The 27,121-nt window shown below is 42.9% G+C and overlaps 1 pseudogene; it reads left to right on the forward strand.

Moving 5' to 3' along the window:
* Nucleotides 1-10,946: 10,946 nt before the first annotated feature.
* LOC125367241 lies at nucleotides 10,947-12,302 on the forward strand (annotated as a pseudogene).
* Nucleotides 12,303-27,121: the final 14,819 nt, after the last annotated feature.

Consider the following 27,121-nt stretch of genomic DNA (forward strand, 5'->3'; position numbering starts at 1 on the left):
TTAGAGTCATGGATCCTTTCTCCTATGCTAAAAGCGAAGGCCACACATAAGGCAGGTTTCTTGAGAAGTTACATGCCCTTCTCAGAAACTGCGCTTTCTTTCCTTTCTCTCTAGCAAGAGCTGCGTTGAGGTGGACAAAGCTGGGATGGGAGTTGCCCTCTTGTGAGGAATAGTATTTTTACAAGGAAGTTCTGAAGGCTGGTACATATATGCAGTGGTTCATAAAAGCACCAATCGAGATATACCTCGAGGTGTGCCCTAAGGATGTTAGGTCATAGAGTAGAGGCGATAACACAATCAGCGAAGCGTGAGGTCAACCCAAGACCTAACATCCTGGCCCAATTCCTGAGAAGGCTCTTAAGGAGCTTAAAACTCATGAAGAACTTCATCAAGTTAAGTGGGGATGCTGGGACTGATTCAATAGAGTTATTGAGGAATGGGGGAGGTCAACGTACAGGAGAATGTTACGATGGATTTATTCTACGACCACAGACCTGACCTCTCAATGGAGGAAGCATCTTCTGAGCCCTTAAGATTAAGGCATTAGAGGCCCTAGGAAGGTTATCAGTGAGCACTACCACATTCATAGACACTGCACTTTATAGGCAACTGATGACAGGATATGGTTGGCTTTTGTCTCCACTCAATGGTAATTGTAGGCATCTACACCCAGGTAAGTAGCAGAATCTCTCTTCTCTATCATAGGTGTCTAGTGGTTATTGTAACAGGCAGGTCTCTTGCCCCCAGAGAACTCTGACCTGCAGAAATCTGTGTCCTTGGCAGTCATATCATCATAGATACTTGAATGGCTTTTGCTAAGCACCAACTTCTCACTTGGGCCCACAAGGTAACTAAAAGGATAAATGCCTATAACCCCTGCCTTCAATTTGCATCTGTCTCTAAGACTTTGGTCTGGCCACTTAGCTCTGCAAGTATAGGCATGTTTATCACTCAAAAAAAATAATCTAAAATGAGATGATATCATCATCATCTCTTCTCTTGAAGGCACATTATATCATCTCCCTTCCAGACGCCAAGAGCAATGGAGGCATCTTACCAGCTTTTATGATGTCTTGTTCTAAAACACACCCACAAAGAGGTACTGCGCATCTCCAATCATTGTCCTAAACTTGAAGCCATTTTGGGCAATGATAGGATTGATAACAGCTTTCAGGGCAAAGCTATCCCCTGCCCAAAATAATAATGAGACTTGCAGACAAGGTTTAGTGCTCCTCTTCCGAGATGAGGGCATTTAGCTATGGTACATAATCTACCCTGGAAGAAGCATCACATCATGTGACGTGGTACATCCCTTCAAACAGCGAGGACTTCATCAGACCCCATTCATCTCCAGCATCCTCAACAAAGTTTGCATGAGTTTAAGTGACACTCCTCCCCCAGTAATGTGGTTGATTCTACCTGTGCATGCCTAGTCAACATTTTGCACAGTCTTCTGACAAGATGTCCAAAAATATAATCCTGCGAAGGATTTAGGAGAGACAAGAACACCAAGAACTTAGAGGAAAAAAAAATCCCAGGGAGTTAGTGACATCAGCCAAACTTAAGACATGATATATATGGGTGCTACCCTGAGCAAGGTCACTGAGACTGGCCATGCATCAGACCCTTTTCTAGGCAAAGTTCACAGTGAAGCCGCTGGAAAAGCTATCTAGGAAAGACAACCAATCAGGAACTCTGCTTCCAAACAGGCCAACATGAAGGACCTTTAGCAGAAAAGTGGAGAGTGCCTAAGTGCAAGCTGACAGTAACATTCACAAGAACAAAAGTATGATCTGGTACCTTGCGTGGGTACAATGCCTATTCATGTCCAAGCTGTAAACAGCCATGACTATCCAGAGGATGGCCAGAAACATGGTGCAGGGACCAACAGATCAGACCAGACCCTGAGTGCCATGGATCTGCAACAGGTGAGCTCAGTGACGAGCTCAGAGGAACAGGTTGTGAACCTCGATGTAGAAGATAACATGCTGCATTTGAAGTGCATAGTTTTCAGGCAAAAGTGAAGGCCTTTTAGTTTTACTTGGCAAAAAGTGGGGTGCATGTAAATCCACACTGAAGATGAGATCCACAAGAACAAAGATCTTGACAGTGCAGAATCATCTTCAAGAGTCATACAGCTGTGACCACAAAAGAGGTAACATGTCTAAGGGACCAAAGCACTGGACAAGGCCTTGAGCATCATGCATCCACAGGCGTGGTCTGCTGTGTTGGACAGGCAGAAAACCTGAGTATCCTCATTTCCCCAATGAAAGCTACCATGAGTTTGGCCACCATGCTGTGTCTCTCAGCCTCTCAGCCGAGAATGGCCTTGGATGCCCTGCATTAGCTCAGACAGCTGCTAGACAATGCTCTGCTATGGGCATGAGCTGGTGTACAGCCATTGAGGAAGCTGGCTGTGTCCTGCATGAGAGATGCCTTCTGTAAGATGTTGGAGCCTTCATTCCTCCTGTCCTCTACCGACTTTTCTGACTCTTCAGAGCTTCATGGTAGCTTAGCTTCAGTTCCTCCTACCCGTCAGGCCATGTGCCTTAGAATTGTTTCTTTTAGCGATAGGTAAATCTTTGTTCTGTGTTGAGTCAGCACAAACATTGTGTACATGGCTTCTGCAGCTCTGGGCTACAGATAAGCAATGAGCAGACCTTCTGTCCTCTGCCTGCATGCAGTGTTCAGTGTCTGGCCAACATTACATGTAGACCTCACGGCTATGGGACCTTCCATCTTCAGAGTTGCTACTTACTCTGGGCCATGGAGGCTAGGGCTGCCCCTTTCCCAGGAAGCTCCTGGAAGTACATCTCCCATTTGACAGACACATTGTCACATTATAGAATTATGGAATTATGGCTACAGGTTGTGTAGTCAGCACAGGAAGAGCCCGTGGACCTATGTACCAGAATATTTTCAGTGCTACTTCGTCCTGAGGTCTTTGCCTTTCAACTTTCCAGTAATAGTGTCTTGGTTGTCCTTCCCTGCTGGCTGTGCCTGCTTGGGTTTCCTGCCCTTAGCTCTATATCCCAGCCCACAGGGACAGAATTATTTTCCATTTCCAAAGTAGATGTACTTTCATAGAGGTGTCCTCATTCTCACTTGTTGGCTGCTCTTGGGGATGTCCTGTCACCCCACATTGAGTGATTAAAAGACCAGTGTCCTCGTTTCCCTACTTCCTCTTGCATTTTAATATCTAGGAAGGGACTAGTCTTTGCTTCCTCTCTGAGCCATCAATTTAGCTTCCCATCAGAAGTTCTCAAACAAGAGTGTGATCCTTTCTAAGTAAGAAATTTCATACCAGTTGACTTTGACAAAATTCCAATACAGTGTGATCAGATCAAGTCCTTATTAGGCAACAATCTTTGACTATAATTGAACACAAGAGATAGATGGTGCTGCTCAGGCACTGAAATTTGAACTACCCACCCTGGACACCATGATTAACAGATCGCTAAGCTTGGTCAAGAGACCCATTTAAAGTGGAATAAGATTTAGTCTAGGGCTCTGCTTTAATTTAGGTCAAGCCCCCAAAAGTAAGCCCTTTAGGGAAACTATCCAGTTTTATAGTTAGTGACTCCTTCAGTTGTTTATTTTTTCCCTTCAATTGCTTAAAGGTGAGTTCACCCACAATCTCTCTGTCCTGTGCTCTCTCTGGGTTTGAGCTTACAACATTGGGGCTTCTTCACCACTTCCAGTCAAGAGACGGTGTGTTACTCAAAACCTGGAAACCCCAAGAATCTGATGACTAGCTGAATGAAAAGTGGAAGGGCCCTGTGAAATGCTGTTAACTACCCATTTCCTTGAAGCTTGCAGCAATAAAGGCCTGGGTTTGTCATTCAAGGATAACTTGGTCATAGGAAGACACTGCTGACCTTTCTAGATCCAGCCTGGTACCTGTAGGTTGATAAGAGGATCTTGTTCCTTCATTCAAAAGGACAAACCAAGGTAAGTAACTATGAGACTATTAAGCCTTATTGTGTCTGATTCTTCCCCATAATACACACATGGCTAGGTAGTGCCCTAAATAGTTGGAATTTCAGCTGGGCATTGCCTTTGCTGGATGCATGATCACAATTTTGTTAATAAGACCTGCATCTGATCTCTTTACCTCCATGCTGTTAGAGACAGAGTTGAGTATGGCTCAAGTTGCCCAGATCTTGTGAGGTGTCATCCTTATTTTCTTAAATGGCATCTGGGATTTGATTCTAAGTAGTAGAAACTCAGACTTCAATAGGAGAACATTTAGACAGGCTGTGAGGATTTTTCCTATAGCTGCTAGCTCCAAAGATAAAAGTTAAAACTCTGGAAGAGTTCCAGAACAAGTGAAATTTGTGGAAAACAGTTTGATTACTACTGTGACTTTAATGACCAAGTTTCAAGTGCCCAGATGTTTTCCTACAGCAAATATAATGGTATAAGACTTGAGAAGCTTGGCCTACCTTCAATGGGAAGCTTGTCCCATTATCAGTTTTGCATGGGAGATGTCAAAGTTCCCAGAAGAACATGTGCTGCCACTATTCTACCACAAGAAGAAAAGGGTTTGGAGTTTAGTAGCCCCTGAAGTGGAGAAGGAAGATAGGAATTCAGCTTGGTTAGGGACACCATGTTCCAATGACATGAATAACATTGTCATTTGATACACAAAATATGTAACAGACCAGGAGATGGCTCCAAAGGAAAGGGTTGGGAGATGCACATATGTCTATTTATGCCAGGAAGCCCATTCTTCAAGCAGTCTGGTTCCCTAGTTGGGTCTTTGTGCTACTAAAGTTCAGAGTTAGTGGCTGGCCTCAATGAAGGAAGATTCTGAGACAGGGAAGTCTGGTTCAAAGGCAAAGGTGACAGGCTTTACTTACCACTTAGTAAGTAAAGTTGAGCAAATGCACTGATAATTCCTCTAGAGGATCAAGCCCATCACTTCCCCAGAATACCTGCCTGCCAATAACTTAATACATCAGCAACTTGTTAATGGAACAGCTGTAATGGGACCATATTTTGCTGCAGCTTGCACATCAGACCTTTCCCCACCCACAGGGAGAGGGGGGACATGCTAGGCTTAAAATGCCTCTTAACTGAACTCTGTCTCAGATTCTGGTGTTATTATAGCCACCAAATAGGGACCCATCTTGCCATCTGCGAAATTTGCTTTTCCAAAAGCCATTTCACGGGGAAATTTATCCAAGGCATTGTGACACTTTGAACCCACTGCCCGGTCATTCTAGAACAAACATGGCTTGTGCAACAGTTTCAGAGCTATGTAAGAACAAGTGCATAACCCAGGTTTCTCCCAGGACCTCTTAATAAATATTTTAGGTACAATTTAGGGACACTAGAAGTCTGCCAGTAACAAAGGAGGTCATGATATTAGTAATACAACATAGCTAGATTATGCTAAAATATTGCTTTAATTTTTCATTGGAAAGTGTGTGGCAAATTAGAAGGTGTATCTTGGTACCGTGATTATAATCAGTCTTGCTATTATATTCTATTTTATGTGTTTGCTACCGAACCTTTTTTTCCAGTTAGATGGTAGATATTCTACCTAGTATGTCTGCTATGAACTGCTAAAAATTACTAGAACTTGTTAATGGTTGATATTACTGGACTGCCTTGCAAACAATCAACTTAGGCCAACACCCACAAAATGTGTGTATGCCAGTAGTGTTGGCACCAGCATGAGATGCCAACTTGGTAAGATTGCTGCATGAGATGCAAGAATTAAGTTAAGTTTCCTTTTGACTTATACTTTGTAGGGTCTAAGTTGTTACAGTTTTCTTTTTCTTGAGCTATAACATATGCCATAAAACTCACCCTTTAAAAAACTGTAAAAATTAAGGATTTTCAGTATATTCGCAAGGCTGTGAGACCACATTTCTTTTTGAGAAGGGCCTGAATAGGTTTCAAGGCTAAACTTTTTTTTTCCCCTTTGGCAAGTCCTGGAGCTTGGACTCAAGCCATGAGCACTGCCCTGACTTCTTTTTGCTCAAGGCTGGCACTCTACCACTTGGGCCAAAACACAACTTCTGGCCTTTTCTATATATGTGGTGCTGAGTATTTGAATCCAGGGCTTCATGTATGCCACTAGGCCATATTCCCAGCCCCCTCAAGGCTAGGCCTTGAACCTCCTGCCTCAGCCTTCAATCAAAAGATTTTTATATAATCCCATCTTCAATTCATCTGTCTTCAAGTTTACAGTCTTCCTCCTGCCCAATCACAACTGCTATTACCTCTCTGCTGAAGTTGACTTTTACAGAATTTAACTTTTAAAATAATCTTTAATGTTTTCTATTAAGACATCTTTCTCAGTTAGGATTTTGGTTGACTATATAGTTTCCTTTACCTCTTGGAAAATAATTTAAATCGATGATGCACCATCACTTTGGTAATTCTAAAACCTGGGTTGTCTCAATTTCATAATTGCCGTTTTGGCATTTTTAAACAGAACATTAATAATGTGGCAAATCTGGAAGTAGGATGCATCCCATGGTTTGTTATTCAATGTGCCTGCTAGTTTTACATGCTAGTTTTATATGACCACTGAAGTCCTTTCAGCTAGCTAAATGGTTAGCCACAGATAGGACACATTTCCTTAAATGCCTGCAATCAATAAGACTTCAAGTACTTTCTGAGGGGCTGTCTGCCTCTTCTAGGGCAGGGCAGTCGGAACACTGCCGGAGCCTTTATTTTTTATGCTGAGTCTTGAGGTCAGAGTTTAGGGACACTCTGGTTTCCCCCATACACACACCCTCCTGGGCATACACAGGAGTCTCAAGACTATTGGAATTGTGCAAAGTCCCTGTCTAAAGCTTTTGTCTAGCCATTACAGCTTTAAATATAGCAAGTCTGGCTTTAACACATTACATATGGCCTTGATCAGGAATTTTTTTTATAAAGGTTCCAGCAACAAAATAGTTCATGACCATGCATGTATTATACAGCCCAGTTCATAATGAGACCATCTCTGGCAGTTCTGTTTCATCCATTATATTTAAATCACTGTGGTCTGCTGAGGATTTCTGGGCCCTTACGTGAAAACCATGTCTCTGACAAAGACAAAGGTCCTAAAGAGCAAAATTTAAAGTTTGTGGTCATCTTCTAATGCCCAAAAGGCCTTCAATAAAAAATTTAAAGGATAGGTCTTTTGCAGAAGACCTGTGTGGGAACAATCAGGTACTCCATTGTACACATCCAGGGATTTGCCCATTTCTCTCAATGAGTGCCTCCTTAGAACAATGAAACTGAAAATGAAGTCTACCCCCCCCACACTGCTTGCTGTGACTTGAGACACAGAGGACTTTAGCTGAATCTAGCTTACAGCACACATCACAACATGAACATGGACATTTATGCCTACTATTTCTAGCCCCTCTATCCTCACCAAAAGTTTACCATTCCACAAAGCTGATGGTCACTAATAATAAACAGGAGCCTAGGTTACAGACTTCTACCAGCCATAATTTCCTTTGATACTTCAGCAGCCCCCTGCAAAATTGAGGAAAAAATAAAAAATAAAAGGAATAGATTGCTAAGAATTCTCGGATTTTTTTTCCTCGTCAATTTAACTTCATTAGATAAGTCCCAACATTTGAGTGGAGATCAGAAAGTCAAGCATGTTGGGTCAATTCACTTGAATTCCGAAATATATCTATAGCACATCAAAAGGAAACAACCTTATAGGAGGTCAGGATGGCAATCAGGAGCAGCAAGACAATCTGATAATGAGACTTGGTTATTGGCATCATAATTAAGCAAATACACCCAGTCATATACGTAGGAGCTAAGCCCATTCCATGTTGGGAATTTTGGGTCATGTCTCACTCCCATCTTGTCCCAGAGTATCTGACACTGAAGATAAGACCAGTTAGTTGAAGACTATATGCAACAACGCCTTGAGTAAATGCTTCAGCTGATATAGTAAAATGAGATTCTCCCCTAGAGCTTTTCCTGGAATCAAGTGTTGCTAGAGATTGAAGAACATGTACTGTAAGTATGTCCACATGCTAGAGATAGTGGGCTCTTGTTAGAGAGTAAGCTTAAGATCTTGTGTTGGCTCCTTGGGCTGGCACCCCTGCCCAGTATAAAGGTTTAGCAAATGTGGACAGAAAGTACCCACATACTAGTGAAGAGCCTAAAGAACTCACACATTATCCTCACCTTACCCTTGCATTATCCTCACATCCTTTTTGAATTATCTGTGAACTAATGCTTGACCACTTTTTCCTCTTCCAGGTAAAAGCCCCAGACTGTGGGTACTGGGTCACTAAGGGATGCCTTCGGACATTTGGTGAAGCAGAGCGGCCCACACTTGACAATGACTGGCCTTCTGAAGGCTCTTTTCAGATTTGTATCCTGCCTGCTCCATCGTTTTGGTCATAATTGGCCCTAGTGATCCTGACCAGATTCCATACATCACAGTCTGGATTGATGTAGTGGTTGACAATCCTCCCTGGATTAAGAAATTTCTAAAGGACTTAGGGCTCCTAAACCAATCTTGGCCCTATCAGACCCCCTAGGGGAAAACGCAAGGAAAAGCTTCCTCCAGTCCTCCAGGCTACTAAGGACCCAGTGGAAGACTTCCTCTTTGAATCCCCTCCTTATCCCCATCCCCGGTCCTTGGAGCTGACTCCCCCTCCTCCTCTATCTCCCAACCAGTGGGGCATTCCTCTTGTCAGCCCCCCCCCCCCCGCCCAATACTCATAGTGGCTCTAATTATGCAAAGCCTAGTCTTTGGACCGTCCACCAGCTCCCTGCACCAGGGGGAGGCCCTGGCTGAATGATACATGTTCCCTTTTCTACCTCTGACTTTTACAATCGGAGGCATCATATTCCTGCTTTTTTGAACAGCCTCAGGCTGTGATCCAGCTTTGAGAGTCCATTTTCCTTACTCACCCACCTACTTGGAATGATTGTCAGCAGCTCCTGCAGGCTGTTTACAACCGAGGAGCAGGATCAGGTCAAACAAGGAGCCCAGAAATCTGTTCTTGACACTGATGGTTGCCCTTCTTCAGATCCTGAATGCCTAGCCTAGGTGGTCCCTTTGACTTGACCTTACTTGGACTACAATAAGGACTAAGGTCAGGAGGTGATCTCCAGTTACCACCAGACTCGTAATAGGCATTAGGCAAGCTACCTGCAAGCCAACCAGTATATCCAAGGTAGAAGTTCTTTCGAGACCACATGAGTACCCCCTCAGCATTCTTAGAATGCCACATGGAGGCCTACCAGGTCCATATCCCTCTAGACCCAGAGTTAGCTGAGAATTGAAGGCTTGTAAATATGGCTTTTGTTTACCAGTTGGCACCTGACATTAGAAAGAAACTACAGAAATTGGAGGCTTTTGAGAAAAAAGTAATGTCAGAATTGATGAAGTAGCACAGAAAGGTTTTGTAAATCACAAGGAAATAGAGATTGAAAAGAGAAAGGAAAAATGAAGACAGGTAGAAAAGGCCCAAGAAAGGAGGATTATGAGGACTGTCCTAGTAGTTATTGAGGCAAAGGAGAGAGAGGGGACAGGAAGGTTACTAGGAGGGAAAGGCAAGAATATGGCTCCAACACTGGGGATAGGCTGACTCCTATATTTCCTTTGGAGAAAGATCAATATGCTTACTGTAGGGAACTAGGCCATTGGGAGTGAGAATGCCCACAGTGCAAGGAACATTCACAGACAAGACCTAAAAAGCTCATCCTGAACTTTAGTTCTAAACCCCCATCAGAGCCCATGGTAAAACTTAGCGGGGGGGAGGGGGACAGGGGAAGACATTGAATTTTTATAGATAACAGTGCTACCTATTCAGATTTGAAGGAAAACGAGGGAGGCATTTCTAAGGGAAAAGACCCAAATCCAGGGAGCAATAGGAAAAGTTGAATCCTATCCTTGGACTACTGCACAGATGGTAGACATAGGCCAGTGAACAGTTACCCACTCTTTTTTGGTCATTCCCAATTGCCCATATCCATTAATGGGGCAAGACCTGCTTTATCCAGTCAGCTAAGCTTTGAAGGGAACTCTATCTCTTGGACACAGGTGGCAGGCTATTTTGCTCATTCTCAGTGAGCATGCTCATTTCAAAGTCAACTCACCTGGTTGACTGACACAGAACAGCCCCAACTAGGACAGAATTTGGCCGTAGTTGTACTGACATCCCTTCAGTGTCACATTGAAGAGAGGAAAACAGAAATAACTGAGTTCAATATATATTTTAAATCAACCACCATATGGACCAAAGTCATTTAGTAACAGGGTGATGAGAAACTGAAGTAAATTTAGATAAGATCAGCCCGATCCCAGTCACTAAACTTAGGACCACAAATGGAGAAGTTCACAGTGGCTTCATAGTAAAGAAGCAGACAGGAACACACGGCCAGCCTCCCTACCAAAGTGCAGAAGTACACAGGAAAATTACCCCAAACAAGGTCAGCATGTCACAGACAACAAAGTTACAGATACCCAGCTGTTTCTGCTTCTGCAAAATGTTTCTCACTACCCGCTTCCATGCCGCTCCCCGTGGCCCCAGCCAGCACGGCCTGGGCAGGACTCGGGGCCTAGCTTGGTCCTGACACCCAGGCCCATCTCATGGTGCCCCCAACCCGTCTCCCCGGCCCATCTGACCGAGCTCTGTCACCCCTTGCAATCCTCCCGCAAATTTCCATACCACTGCAACTGCAAGGCCACAGCAAACAGCCTGGCGACCCTGGTCCCAGGGAAGACGGTGGTTAGTACCTTGCTGAAGATCGGCAGATGGACCTCAGTGCGCATGTATGGAGTCTCCTCCCTCGCCCTGTCAGTTTCATTCCCTCCTGCAAGAGGACCCACCTATATCCGGCTGTCAACTTTGTCCTGCCCAGTTCCGCCATGCCAGGTCCACTTCCGGCTTTAGGTGGGCAGAGCTCGGTGCTCTCGAAGGCGGTGGGTAGCTGAGGCAGTCGCAGTGGTGGTCGCAATGGGGAAGTCAGATTTTCTTACTCCCAACAACCATCGCCAACAGAATCAAATCCAAAGGACTTCAGAAGTTGCGCTGGTATTGCCACATGTGCCAGAAGCAGTGTCAGGATGAGAATGGCTTCAAGCATCATTGTATGTCTGAGTCTCAGAGACAACTGTTGCTGGCTTCAGAAAATCCTCAACAGTTTATGGATTTTTCAGAGGAGTTCAGAAACGGCTTTCTAGAACTTCTCAGGAGACGCTTTGGTACTAAGTGCACAACAACATCGTCTACAATGAGTATGTCAGCCACCGTGAGCACATCCATATGAACGCCACTCAGTAGGAAACGCTGACTGACTTTATCAAGTGGCTGGGCAGGGAAGGCTTGTGCAAAATGGATGAGACACCGAAAGGCTGGTACATTCAGTACATGGACAGGGACCCAGAGACTATTCGGCAGCAACTGGAGCTCAAGAAGAAGCAGGATCTCGACGATGAAGAAAACATGGCCAGTTTATTGAAGAGCAAGTGAGACGAGGTCTGGAAAGGGCAGGAGACCCCCATTTTCACAGAATTAAGCAGAAAAAAATGAAGGGAAAGTTACATTTCATCTGAATAAAGGAGCATGTAGTTTAGCGGGAACATCTTCCAAACCAAGTTCCTTGGGGCCTAGTGCCCAGAAAACTCTGGGAGGTGTACCCTCGGTCAAAGGAAAAGACTCCTCCTAGAGCTCAGCTCAGACTAAAAAAAAAGAAATCTGCACTGGATGAAATCATGGAGATTAAAGAGGAAAGAAAAGAATTTCCCTCACTGACCACTGGCTGCAGTCCAAAATTATTGTAAAGATTATAACCAAGGGCTGGGGATATGGCCTAGTGGCAAGAGAGCTTGCCTTGTATACATGAGGCCCTGGGTTCGATTCCCCAGCACCACATATACAGAAAACAGCCAGAAGTGGCGCTGTGGCTCAAGTGGCAGAGTGCTAGCCTTGAGCAAAGGGAAGCCAGGGACAGTGCTCAGACCCTGAGTCCAAGGCCCAGGACTGGCAAAAAAAAAAAAAAGATTATAACCAAAAATCTTGAGGGTAAATGTCATAAGAAAAAGGGTATTTTCACGAAAGTGATTGACAAATATACAGCTGTTGTAAAGATTATTGATTCTGGAGATAAGCTGAAACTTGACCAGACTCATTTAGAGACAGTAATTCCGGCATCAGGACAAGAATTCTACTTTTAAATGGGTGGCAATGTAGCCACCCTGGAATCCATCAATGAGAAGACCTTTTCAGCCACCATCACTATTGAAATTGGGCCTTTAAAAGGATGGAGAGTTGGAAGGAATTCTATATGAAGATATATCTAAACTTGCCTGATTGAAAATGTGTTAATACATTAAAATAACTCTAAAGCATCAAAGTGATGTTTCCCAAAGCATTGTGAGTCTCTACAGTGTTGTTATTTCTTTTGTATAAAACATGTTTTTAAGTATTACTGTATATTTGTATAAACTTATAGCAAAATTCAATTGTGTCTCCCGAAGTACCAAAACTAATTTTTGTCCTTTTCTTTGTAATATTTCTTTGATGATTTTTATCTTCATTAAAGAATGTTGTGAAGTGTTTTATATAACACTTTAGAATCATAGAATTGGATGCTTTTTAAGTATATCTTAGTAGTAAAATAGCAAGATTGAATTATAAAAGTTTTCAAGCCCCCAATAAAGTTGACTAGAAACTTCTTTCATTCCTCCCTCCACTTTGTAAAAGTCTTGCCACCCCCCCCCCCCATGGTACAACTTACATATATCCTCTTTGCTAGCACAGGTCTTGTAACTTGACCTCTTGAATGACCCTATTAAAACCCTGTAGCCTCAATGATGCTTGAGGCCCAGAATTTCAAGTTTGAGCTCTGTGTCCACTGGAATAAACTTGAGTTCTCCATCTGAATGTCACTGGTTTCTTAGTCTGTCACTGAATTTACTTTTCTCTAGCACTTTTACAATGCTTCCATCTGCTCTGTTATGAGTCCAGCCATCATCCACCCTCACATTCTAGGGAGCAATTATGCCAGCTGTCCACATAGCCCCACATTTATACTGGTTGCCCTAGGATTAGTATCCTATTTTTTTACATGTCCTGATTTGGACACTCATGGTTATTGTGATAGCTAGAGACTCTGAATCTGCCTTGGAAAGCAAGTTAACCAACAGATTCCAGCTACAGCCAGTTTGGGATCTGCCAGGATCAGGACTATGCACACCTCAGGAGATAATCTTGAGGTCAGTGATTACATAGAACACAAGGGCTGGCCAGTTCTGTTCCATGCAGAGCTATTCCATGTACCAGAGGCCCTATGAGTCTGATTTTCTCCCCCAGAGCTGTACTGAAGTCTGTGTTCCTGCCAGACTTGAGTGGACCCACTCTTTCCCACCTATCCTCAGTCCCTTTAGTCTTGAACCTAGTAGTCTTACCATCCACATTTCTTGACTTTCTCCATCATGATAGATGAAAGACCAGTAGCCAGAGCTACTGTTAATGTTGGTGAAGATTCTTGGCCTATGGGAAGAAGCCAATAGTTCCAGATAACAAGCTGTTAGATCTGTCATCTTTTACCTTTTGTTCCTCTAGTATTTGATAAAAACTACCCTGATAATATCATCCCACAAATGGAATTAAACTAAAAATGTTTCTGTACAGCAAAGGACAGTTACTCACCTAGAAAGATAGCCAACAGCCTGAGAGAACTTTACCAGCAATACATCAATGGCCTAATATCCAAAATATATAAGGAGCTCAAGAAACTAACCCTTTCCAATTACTAAGTGAGCAAAAGAGCTAAGGAGAGACTTCTCAAAAGAGCTTAAGAACAGCATGAGGAAACGAGGAAATGCTCATCATTCCTGGACATAAAGGAAATGCAAATCCAAAAAATTCTGAGATTCCATCTCACCTCAGAATGGCCAACATTGTGAATTTGAACAAGTGTTGGCAGGATGTGGGGGAAAAGAAAGCCTATAGCACTGTTGGTGGAATGTAAACTAGTACAAGCACTCTGGACAACAGTTTGGAGGTTCCTCAATAAACAAAACATACATCTTATGACCCAGTCACGCCACTCCTGGGCATCTACCCAGATCATCACAAGCCAGGATACCATAAAGACACTTGCTCATCCATGTTCATTACTGCACTATTCACAATAGCCAAGTTGTAGAGCATCTGATCTGTTTCCACAATTGATGAGTGGATCCAAAAAATCTGGTATCCATACACAGTAAAATTTTATACCACCATTAGAAATAATAAAATGCCATTTTCAGGGAAATGGATGGAGCTAAAACAAGTCATGCTAAGTGAAGTAAGCAAAGCTCAGACTGATGTTGCATGTTCTCTCATATGGAGAAGCTAGACCTAAAATACATGGGGACATACTTATGTAGGTCTCTAGGAATTCACACAGTGATACCAAAGGAGGATGCTATTAGAGAAACAGAAAGGCCACAATACCTATGTGTGGCTGGACATACAAAATACTTATCGAAATGAACTCCAAAATTAGGGAATGTTCAAAAAAGACGTATGCCATTGTCACTAGAACATTTAGATGTGCTGATTTCTGTAGTTTCAAGGGCTCTTAGTGTTGCCTCCCAAAGCTGAATTATTCATCTTTCCCATACGTAGCTAAAGCCCACTGAGTTGAGCATCTTGCTACTATAAAACCATGAGGATTCAGAAATCCACGGTGTGGCTGCTAATTATGGGATCCTCTTTTCAATAGGTCTTCATGACTATCAGGTCCCTGGTGTTTCACACCCATGTCAACCCACAGTAACACTATCTTGTGATAAAAACCTTATGTGTTCATGGGCAATCCATTTTCAGGAATGAAGCAGAAGAGAAAGTGAGGACATGCTTTCCTCCGCACAATACACAGGTTTTAGTAGGAGGCTTCTCTAAGTGGTTCAGGTGCTATGCTAGCCCTTTCTGCTACAGTGGCCATGTTACTTCTGACATTCCATCCCAGGTTCCTCCAGGTACATTCTGAAAGGACAGCCATCTCCCCATGCCAACTTCTGGGATACCTCTTCTGAAGAAGCTATGGTGCTGCTACACTGAAGTAGCTTCTACCATTTATATGGGTTTCTTCAGTATTTCCTGGTTGACCTCTAGCTCTTTAAATCTTAGTAGCCTATCACCCACAGTAAGTTCCTTCTATTGCACTAGTTAGCCTGACCCCACTCTCCCAACTGGACCTGAGTTGTTCAGCTGTTGGTTTATTTGTAACAATATGCCATTACATTGTTATCTCTTTCAATTGGCAGGGATTAATATTCAGGGTACAGGACACTTGGAGGCATCTTAATAAGTGTACCATTAATCAAGTTTGCTACTAAAAACAAGGAGGTTGGAAGTCAAGCATACAGATATAGCATCCTAATTTAAGTCTTTCTCCAACAGCTTTTCTCAAGTGCCCAGCAATGGTGTCATGTTTGGTAAAAGAGGCTCCTTTACTTGTTAAGCTCTAGAAATTCTTGATCCTCAAGCCAGTTTCTAGTCTCAACAACGAGCAGGTATGAGGAAAACAGACTCCTGAAGGCTAAGACATGGCTCTAATGCTCACACCTGTTGCAGTTGTTCCTCCCAGAAATTAGATTACACATTGCCATTGACTCGTTAGCAGCCAGAAAACTCATAACCCAAAGCCTATGACTTTACTCATTCTAGTAATCACTACTTTCTGGCTAACAACATTATTGTAGGCTTCCACATAAATCTTGCACACACAAGAATTGCTCTGGTGGTTGCCTTTTCTATGGTTCAGGAATAAGATGGTTTGAGACACATACTTACAATGTAAAGGAAATAGCCTCTTCCTTTGACTAGAATCTCCAGTCATGCATAGCTACGCTTCTATCCACACAAATAGACAATCACTAAGAAAGTGGGTCCTCAACTGCAGTTTTTTTTACAATGAAGGGCCATGAGAAATATTCTATTTGTCTGAAGGCATTGTTTCTTCTTCCATCTGGCCTATGTAGTTTCCTGTTCTCATCGCTACTGCTATACATACAGTTCTTGAGATAGTTCTCCCTCACAGGACTCTTCCCAGGCGATTGTGGGCCTCTGGAGTTCCTCATTGTCTTTAAGCCAGGAGAAATACTTCAGACTGTGTTTAAGGAGTTTGTATGTTCCTCAAGCCTTTGTACCCTAAGAAACAGTAAGAAAATAGCAAGTAGCAGCAGGACCTCTGAGGCCCCTTATGGGACTGAATTACAAGACTTCTCATTTGAAGCTCCAGACTATTCTACTTCCCACTGTTTAAGTACATCATCAGTAAGACCCGGCAAGGAGGCCAGAGATGGCAACCTCACAGCAGTGGTTGCTGTTATATGCTTTTAACTGCTTAGCATTGAACATCTCAAGACAAAAGACTTGTGAAGAAGTGGGCACAGTTGAATTGATAGGTTGTAAGAGGGCAGAAAACCCAGATTTATAGTTTGTGAGGACATGTGTGTCTTTAATCAAGACTACTGGCAAAATATCTGTAAATGGGGCCTTCAACTGTCCCTACAAGCTCAGTTCTGTCCTTTGCTGTAGCTCTTGGTGCGATACCTGCATTTCAGGAGCATCCACTTGTACAGGGCACCTCAGGGCAACCATACCTTTTTCACCCACATATGGCAATCTGAACATTCTGCTATGGTCCTTCCCTCTCAACTCCACCCATGAGTTGTGTAGTTCATTTTCATCAGTTCAGTGCTGCACTTTTTCCCTTGAGTTCTGAACCCTCCCCTTCTCCCAAGAAGGCAATACCCTAGACCTCCTCCAGAAGGGTGACTGGAACAAAAAACCGTAATTGAGGGTTGTTTTTTTTTTCCTTTGGTCAGTCCTGGGCCTTGGACTCAGGTCCTGAGCACTGTCCCTGGCTTCTTTTTTTGCTCAAGGCTAGCATTCTGGTACTTGAGCCACAGCGCCACTTCTGGCCATTTTCTATATATGTGGTGCTGGGGAATTGAATCCAGGGCTTCATGTATACGAGGCAAGTGCTCTTGCCACTCGGCTATATCCCCAGCCCAATTGAGGGTTTGTTTTTTTTTAAAGGATTGCCTTTTAAAATCCTGCATGTCCCCCTTTTAATACTCCTATCCTGCCACACACGAAGTCAGATGTGAAGTCCTAAAACTAAACAATCCTCAAAGTGAAATTTCTTGGCCAAGTCTAAGAAGCCCTTTATGAGCAGGTTATTACAAATGTCACCAAGATACCTGGTCAAACATTTACTCCTGGTAGATGTCGGATGTTGGCAAAGCGTCCTGCAGAACCAAGACATTGAAAAGAACAAGCTAGAAGCTTCACAGCAGTACCCTGCTGGGTCATGAGTTTGTAACCTAAGGAACATGGTGCATACAGACAGGCAGAGACAACCCATGCTAAGAATGTGGCCATGACATGAGGCCCACATGCCCAGGTTCACTAGCCAAGCATCTTACAAGGATGTGCCAACCACAGTGTCAATGTTCTAGGGGTAGAGTCAGAGTTATTTGTGTCAACTCAGTTTCCAAAGATCTAGAGAATGAAGGAATATGGAGAAGAGGATGCAGGATGGAACTCTAGAGTATAGCCATGGAGACAAAGATGCGGAGTTTGAGAACAGTGGCTGCAGTTCATCATCCTCAGGTTTAGACGCCATATCTTGTGTTGACCTCTTAGTGGTTAGGAAACTTCCCAGAAAGCCCAAATTTCCCTGTCAAAAAAACAAAAGAGGAAACTCTCTTCCCACGGACCTTGGTACCTTCTGGCTTTCTTACATTCCTTCTCATTCCCTCCCAAGTACCAAGAGGTTCAGGCTGGAAGGAAATTTGAGCAACTACTTTGTTATAAGGTCCATAAATCTGGGAGGGGACCTGAGCGAATACTAAGTATTAACCAGCATTTCCCCATTTCAGTGCTAAAGACATTCCTAGAGAAAGTATAAAAATTAAGGCTTCTAGAACAAGATGATTGAGCTGGTGGCAGTGAGGCAGCACTCAACCAAACTCTTCCTTAAGTTTTCTACCCTCCAACAGTGGGGATACCCATGAGACTGATCCTCGCATATCTGAACATTGTCCTTGGGGTCTCTTGCACTGTGAGGGGGGAACATATTGGGGAGGGGAAGGCAAGTCTGGTGCCTTAAGAAAAGGTACAGATTCTTAGTTGTCTCTCCCTATCTAGAGTTGGAATTCTCACAACTGGAAATGGGCAGTCACTCAGGAAACCTATTTCCATATGCATGTCTTTAGTCCAACAAAACTTCCTCACTCATTTAAAAAATGGATTTGATAAAATAAAATGGGGCTCAGAGTTAGCTCAGTGGTAGACTAGCTTGCCTAGTATGTGTGAGGTTCTGGTTTCCATTCCTAGGAATAAAAAAATGAAAATTTGATTTGAGTGAGCTCCTGCATGGAAGCAATGACTCATGAATTTGGGCACTGCATCTACAAGTGGTACATGAATTAATTTCAGGCGAATTCCCAGTCCTTCCTGCCCATCTTGGCAAGTGAATCTAGCATCTACTTTCTAGGAAACAATGTAGAAAGATAAATTCTACTATTCTGATCAGATTTCAATTCATGCACCAGCACCTTGAGGAAATTTGGTTTCCTGGCATCTTTGAAAAGACAGGCTAGTAACTTAAATATTACCCTCAGTATAACTATTTCCATGGTTTGTTCTCATGAACATGAGCATAGTAGCTGCACGCCTTTTGGAGAAAAGCATCCAGTTTTCAGTGTTCAACTTATTCATAAAGTTCTTTTGGTTTTTTAACTGAGACAAACAAGAACTGTACATACTATTGTGATGATGACATTTTATGACCTGGTACAGATCATCTCAAACATTTGTCATTTTGGTGAAGCTGCCAAAGTCTTTTCTTCGTTTTGGAGTATCAATTTCTTCTGCTACCAAACATCAGTGAAATATCCAGAATACTAAGGGAAACCAATGATATGATTTTGTTTGATGAAAATCATTTCATTGAATACATTGAGACTTCCCAGGATTTTCATTCAGAAGAAAATGGATCACAAATTAAAGAATGACTAATCGTAGAAGTCTCAATATGGAACTTTACAGGCCTCAGTGAAACTCAGAATCAAGTATCCTGTGGCTCAAGGCCATCAGTCCCACATTACCACCAGTAGACAAGTCTTATGAAATGATTCAAGTCCCATTGGTGCCTGTGAAAATAGGAGCCTTACATAGTGACAAGACACTACATGCTTGGAAATTTTCATCACATGCCAGAGGGTGAGACCCAGGATATCGTTTGGGCCAAATCTGGGATCTATCTTTCAGAGGTAAAAATTAAATTCAGAACTGGATCCAAGAAACACCAGAGGGCCCAAGACACAAATGCTGGGTTCTCCATTTCTCCTACATTGCTTCCCTCAGGGTCATTCCTTGAATGGACAATTGGGGGCCCATTATGGACAGCTAGAAGAGATTATACAAGTTGTATTGCCAGAGAGAGTGTCTATTCATACTACTTCATAGGTCTAGTCTAACAAATGCACTGAGGAGGACTTTGGAATATAGTAACAAGGGAAATTTCCCCCAATGGGAGACTCATCCACATACCATTGAAGGAAGCAACCTTTAGAAAAAAAAGACTTCCAGGCATCTGTATGTTCTTCCCTAACTTGTCAGGCATTAGAAATGTGAGAACTGAATGAACTATCATAGGCAAAAAAGTCCTGACAGATGCCTGACAGGGCTAGAGGATATGTGGCCTTTGGATTGTTTCTAGCCCACGCAAACATTTGGTATGCAATGGGACAGATATGTATGCCTCTTATAAGCTGTGGCTGGGCATCTGCCTCACTGGTAATTTTGTATGTCCTGTTCATACTCAGATTGTCCTTGGCATAAAATGGTTCCTTATCAGATACAATAATGGATAAGGCTTCCTGGAATACATGTAATCCAGCAGATCAAAGTAACTTGACCATTTGGTATTGGCTTCATTATTGATCATTCAAGAACTACCATGATAGTTAAAACTGCGTTTAACTGTCACAGTAGCAGAGATAATGGCTATGCAAAGCCATGAAAGCATGGTCCCCACGTCCTAGGAAATTGACAGTGAGCAGCTGACCTAACAGTGATTGGGACCAGTTAGGGACAACAATGAGTTCTTACTGAAAGATAATCGCAGAACCTCAGCTAGCACTTGTCTCTGTGGGTCTGGAGAGACTGCCTTTTCTACAGAAATAACATGGAAAAACCTTACACCCTGATGAAGAGTCCTGGAGTGACATTATGTCAGATTATAGAGGCATTACCCTGAAGTTGTGCAGAGTTTTATCTCTGAAAATTACACTGCACACATCAAATTAGAAATCCCTGTATAGCCTTCTGCATCAAGAGGAAGAGTACCCAGGTCTGGGACCTAAATGTGGTCCTATATAATCTCACCAACTCACTTAGGGGAGTGTCTACATAGATTTTAAGTAGTGACTCGCCACCCTTGTTTGTTAAGTTCTCTCTGTAAACTGAACACTTGCCCAGTCATCTGTCATGTGTCAATGAGAGAAGTATTTTAGTTTTATGATACTTGATAACCCCACAACCCCACCACATAAGAGCTCAGTAAAAGCCAAGATATTTTATAGGATTTAAGTCTTGCTAATAAGGCCTCTTTTAGGCAGAGGAACAACAAGCTCATTTCTGTGTAGATAGTATGCCTTGGCAATCATTTTTGCTAGTTACTCACACCGCAGTTGACCCCCAGAACCAAAGTCCACCAGTTATTTGGATGTAGAGATGTTCCAACAGTTCACTTGTCAGCATTCACCACTGTCACCTACCCAGAGTCATCATCAAAGTGAACAAACCTGGGGGCAGAAGGTCCTACAACTTGAAATTCATCAGTAGCATATTCTAATTAGAATTAACTTCCATGGTTACTATACCATAATCATCCTTTTCTTAGATTATGAGCCAGTGTGAAAACTAGTGTATCGAATGGGGAATATGACTTGTGTAAATGTGATTTCTCATACAGAATATAAGAATGCTATATATACCCAACGACACAGACATATTCCAGAAAACCTACTCAGTAGCTACATCTTCAGATTCTGGTACCAGAACCTCTCATCCAGGAGCTTGGTAAATTCCTAAGGTTCAACATAGACCTTAGTCGGGCCAATGGTCTCGTGTAACTGTTCAATGACACATAATCAGGATTAGAGAGGCTATGTCAGTACCCATGCCTGACAGGCATCTTTGGTAGTTAAGTCCAGCTTGACTTAAAGCTCAGTCACACCTGAGGACAAAAGTTCACAAGTACTAAAGAAAGCTTCTGGTATGATCATCCCAGAATCTTGAGTTCCATCATCCCACCCAATGAATTCATTCTTGCCATCAATTCTTGCCACTATTGAAATCTGTAATATGGAGGTGAGACTGGCTCCATCTCAGAGTTAGAGAGCAGAAGCTGACCCCATCTCCACTAAGATCTCCCCTGTCCCTGAGTTCCAGGATTGAGGGCTCTGCCCCTCTGCTCAGAATCCCTGGACAATCCCCTTGGCTGTAAACAATAGTACCCCTGCCCCATGGGGAAGCACATCCCCTACATCGTGTGTGCCCAGCCAAATCAGTGCGCCAATTCTAACTAGAATAGGTTGGGTCAAACAGATACTATGAGGCTGATTGTAACTCCATTGGCTGCCTGTGTGTGACCTGGCATGCTGGGTAAGTGTTGTAACCTCATTGGTCACCTGCATGTGCCAAGCTTGGCCATGTTGTATTTCTAGCATTTTTTCTTGATGGGCATGCCTGGATTCCTACAGGAAGTGAAGTCCCATCCCCAGGTAATGGGAGTTCCTGAACCCAAGAGACAGGAGGCTGGCACATGGCCTATAGGTTACTGAACCTGTCTGTCAAGTGCTTGTTGAACATGACAATAGCATAAAGCATTCTCAAGTTGCCTTCCAAAAGTTGGAAGTATGAGTGCAAATCCATGGGAGAATCTTGCATATGGAAAGATTTCATATACTTTTGACAGTCTGAAGAGAGAAATGAGTCAAATCTTTGACTTCACCTTGCATCTATTATGGGAGTCTACTTATCTTTCATGGTTGGCCACTGACCAAGATAATAACTCCTGGTAAAACAATTCTGGTAGCCTTTGGAGAAGGATTAAAATTAGCTGTGTTTGAGTCCAATATCAGTGGGTAGAGCTTGCCAGAGACCTTGGATATCCTGGTGCCAGAAGTAATACAGGATTGTACTTCAGGAAGAACAGAATAGCTCTTCTCTGATACACTACCGCCCTGACCAAGAGCCACTCAAGAGGGTTAAAGACAAGATTGTAGCATCTGTGGCTGGCTTCCATTCTTTCTCTAACTATGTCTGTTAATTGCACACAGCCTGAGCACTTAGGAGTCTCCATGAACCAGATCCATCACGTTGGGTTGAAGACAGTGACAGTCTATATAGTTCATGCTCCTTTGAATCAGGAATGGTAACACATGAGACTTTAAGCCCAAGAATTCCATGTACTTTCTGCTCAAAGGAACCATAGCAGATGGGTGTTCATGTCAGGTTTGAGCAGGATGCACCGTCTGGGTTACCCATCAATGACAATTTTGCCCAAGGCAGGCTGGTCAGCACTAGCTCCACATTCCCTAGAATCCAACCCTCATTGTGGCCATTCATTTTCTCAATGCATCAGTACAAACAACTCTGAACTTAGGATCCCCATACCAGCCTAAAACCCACAAGACTAGGCATTCATTCCTGAACAGTGGCAGCAATGACAAGCATTTAAAGGACAATGCTGCCTTCATCAGTGCTGTGTTACTTCCAAGGAAACCTGTTCCAGTTCAGTGGGAGCATGTAGCCTAAACAATTACAATAGTGTCATGCATATTTCCCCTCCAAGTCTGAAGATATGTCAGAGACAAGTCTGACATGGGTATTAAGAGTCATCTGTGTCAACTATAGGACCACAGCCAATATGAAAGCATGGTCTCCTGCTGCCGTGTTTTAAAGTCTGTCACTGCTTCATCTTGGGGCCAAAGTTCTCGTGGCTACTGAGTAAACACACATGGCATAAATACCAATTTAAGTATGTTTCTTGGAACATACTTGATGACCTCTGGTTTGAGAACTTCCTTAAAACTGTATTGCAGGCCTGGAGTCTCCTGCCCATTCACTGTTCAGATCTTCTGTCTCCATTGCTCTAGTTACAGAGATCGTTGCAGACTGCTGACAGCTCTCAAGATTCTAGGATCCTTTCCATCTTCCTCTCAGCATTTCCCCTAATACTTTCACTGCATGCTTAGTTTTCACATCAGGCAGGACCTTGATTATCACATGCCCTAATTTTCTAGAATTCCTTATACCCCAGATGCTTCAGTGATCTTTAAGATTTCAGAAAAGTTTTCCAAACTTTTGATGACACAGTAACTCTGACATTAGCTAAAAGTATAAGTGAAACTGTGCCCAAATGCCTCATCCACCTAGGAGTTGCAAGAAAATCCATCAGCTTCCAGCAAATCAAACCCAGCAAGGGCACACATACCATAATGCCCATGTGGAATTTGTTCCAGGAATACTTAATAGATTAGACACCACCTTGCTAGATTCAAGGACAGCACAGGTTGGGTTTAATATTTATGCAATAGTTGAGCGCAAAGTGGGAATACAGAAAAACCCTTAGCTTGTAGAAACTTGTCACTCAGCTACAAAATATTGATTGTAATATCTTTCCCCCCAAGATTACACAATGAGACAGCAGTGTATTTTACCATTTTTATCCATGGCATGAGAGGCCAAAGCCATTCCAAGAGGTCACCAAACAAATCATGTAAAATTCATATTTACATGTACAAAATGTCTATTTACCTCCCTAGTTCCACAGGGAAAAGAGGAGGCTGCAGGAATTACAAGAGAGCTATTTACACCCATACTGAAGTCTGTAAATAGCTCTGCTGTAATAGTTACAGAATTCAAATAGCCAATGTAACATCTTCCATGAATGAAGAAAGGCCTCTTATCCAGGGTTGCCATAACAAAGTTCTTGAAACAACAAGGCTTGGAGGTGGCTTCTCAAAATCCAGGTATTTACAGTGAACAAGTTACATCAGGATGCTTCAGATGTCTGTTGTCATGAGATCTCTGTGACATCCAGACTGTAATGACCTCTACCTCCAACACTGGCCCACATACAAAGCCCTATTGGGGATGGGGGAAATGCCAGAAATAGACTTAAAAGTAAATTAGCGAGTTTAACACCAGGTTACTGGAATTCAGTAAATAGCAGTAAAACTCAGGAAGAGCCCAGAAGCTTGGAATGCGTTCTCATCAGTATCAGCTAAACCCAAAATTGGGAATCACTACCAGCTTTGCTGCTATACATCTGCTTGCTTTCACGTACATTGCCGTCTGCATGTGTTTTTTGTCTTTAAAAACTTATTCCTGCTGAAGCTCAGAATTCTCCACAATCCTGATGGTGGGGAACAGACACTGTGCAGCTAAATAAAGACTCCTAGTCTGATCATTAGTAACTTTGTCATGGGCTCAAGTCCCACCTGGGTGGCTGGTATACTACACCTTCCCCTGTTCAGTTTCAGCCATGATTTCCTAGAAACTAAAACTGACCAGAAAAGTATGACCTCAGAAAAATCATGGAGGCCACATAGTACTTTGCTAAAGAGAAGTATTTCCACAGAGTCTTCAGCTACCCTGCTAGAAGGTGAACAAGGCTGAGTGTGGGTGAGCAGAGCTTCCAACAGTTTCCTGGAAACCAACACATACAAACTGATAATAAGCAAACAGATTAAATTCTTCCTCAAAAAATCCTAGTTCTCCTTCCACTAGAACATCCTAATAGATATCAGGCAAAATTCTTAATGGCAATAGTCTCCCAATTAAAAGCTGATTAGATCACTGTGCCTGCTTCATGAGTTTCCCACTGTCAGAGAGACAAGGGGCCTTGGCACACCTCTAACCAGGAGAATCCAGCTCCCTCTGCCCAGGAAAGTGAAGTGCTAAAACACAGCTGAACTCCCTTAACTCTTGCTCTGTGAAAATCAATCCCCAAACAGAACATTTTGTACTAACATTTTGCTTTCAAGCAAACCAAGATTACCAAGTCTGAACACTCCGAATTGGTAGCACCAAGCATCTCAGTGCTGGAGGTCAAGAGTGGTGATAACTCCCCTAGGTAGTGGCATGCGGTGGCACCATGATACCATGGTACCCACTGAAGAGGAAACACTTGGGCAATGGGATATACACTCATAATACATGAATATGCATGTCCAATGGTAATCATGTTTTGTGGAGTACTTGCTACAGAAATTAGTGCTGATGTGCAGCAAAGGTTGAGTGCCCAATAACTAAAGACAACCACATTTGCCAAACTAGCCTTAAGTACTAACAAGTCTTGGGCTGGGAATATGGCCTAGTGGCAAGAGCACTTGCCTCGTATACATGAAGCCCCGGGTTTGATTCCCCAGCACCACATATATAGAAAAAGCCAGAAGTGGCACTGTGGCTCAAGTGGTAGAGTGCTAGCCTTGAGCAAAAGGAAGCCAGGGACAGTGCTCAGGCCCTGAGTTCAAGGCCCAGGACTGGCAAAAAAAAAAAGTACTAACAAGTCTTAAAGCGAAAGGCTTTTAGATTCTAGACTTCAAACATAGCTACAATAAGAAGTCAAAATACAGTGCAAGCAGGTCTCCATGATAAAGTCAGGGACCCAATAAGGAAGGATTAATATTCAGACATAAAGTCAGAGTTAGTCTATGCAGATGAACCTACAACTCTTTTCACTAAAAGCGCCCAGAAATGGCAAAAGCAATCCCCTACCTTCTACAAATGGAGAGCCATTGCTCATTGTTTGAGGGAATGCTAAACTCTTGAGGTAGAGAATTAAGATGCTTGTCATCAACAACTTTCCTCTTTTTACTGAGGTTAAATGTCTAGGGTCCATTCCCAGTGCAGCTTGAAGAGGAAAATAGAACACCAGATTCAAAAAGCACATTCAAGGAAAAGGTCATGTGTCCTAACATAACCAGGGAAGGACACTCTGATATTTGATCCCATGGTTAAGGATTTCATATTCTGGAAAAGACTCCTGGAAATGGCGCAGACTCTTTGAAACTTGGTTTGCATCACATTTTCTTTAGTGAAGCAGGCTAAAGGGAGTAAGGAACACTAGTGAAGCACCAGTTACAAGCTCAGCATTGGCCATCCTCTGTAGGCCAAGAATGACATTAGGAGAGGCTATTGAGCCAGGCTTCCTGGTGTCCATAGCAATGAATGATCTAGATGCCTGGGACAACCCCTAGAGGCTTAGCGAATGTTATCATAGACAGTAAATCTCATGGAGCCACCAGTGTGTCTTGACCCACAGGGGGCCTCTGATGCCTCATGTGCCAGTTATCTTCCTAGGGATAAGAGGGGCTGCTAACTGTATTGGTTGACTTCTAGGGTAGGGCATGTACAAAATCAAGAATGGGAAGGATGGAGACAGCCCCACTGATGAGAAAATTCTCTTATGTGACTTCTACATCTACACCAGATCTCAGAACTTGTAATAGCCTGTTGCTCCAAGAATCCAAATTTCATTGAAAGAAATTCTTAGGAGTTTAAGGAGTTTGTCTACAGGTGTATAGTGAGTAGTATCCCTAAGCTTCTGGGGATGTCAGTGGTCATTTATTACACAAACTCATATATGAAGAGACCTTATTAGTCCAACAGGACAAGGGGCAGAAAGTCACAGTTCAAAGCTGTCATTCCAGGAGATCCCAAAGGCAGAGGTGTGATAATACCAAGAATTAGCTGAACCCTAAGTATTCAAATAATTACTGAAGACCATTGCTCTCTATGTGGTATCTCCAAAATGTCGCTGCTTTTATAGCTATCTTTAGTACCAAATACTACACATGTGCTCTGAAGAGTCAGAACATATGTTCTTCCATCCTCCTTTATAAAATAGAAAGAGTTTATATTTCCATGGAAGAGACAGTGCATCATCCCAGGTTTGTGAATGTTAAACTCCTGTTCTGGTGCTGTTTGGACTATAGAGGTTGTGGATTGCTTTCATACACCATGGAACAATACCAATGTAATCCTTTCTTATTGGTGATTCCACATTAATTGGATCTGGTTAAAAAGTGGGGGCAGAAACAGCAAGT

The sequence above is a fragment of the Perognathus longimembris genome, chromosome 18, assembly GCF_023159225.1.
Source record: "Perognathus longimembris pacificus isolate PPM17 chromosome 18, ASM2315922v1, whole genome shotgun sequence".
NCBI classification, from domain to species: domain Eukaryota; kingdom Metazoa; phylum Chordata; class Mammalia; order Rodentia; family Heteromyidae; genus Perognathus; species Perognathus longimembris.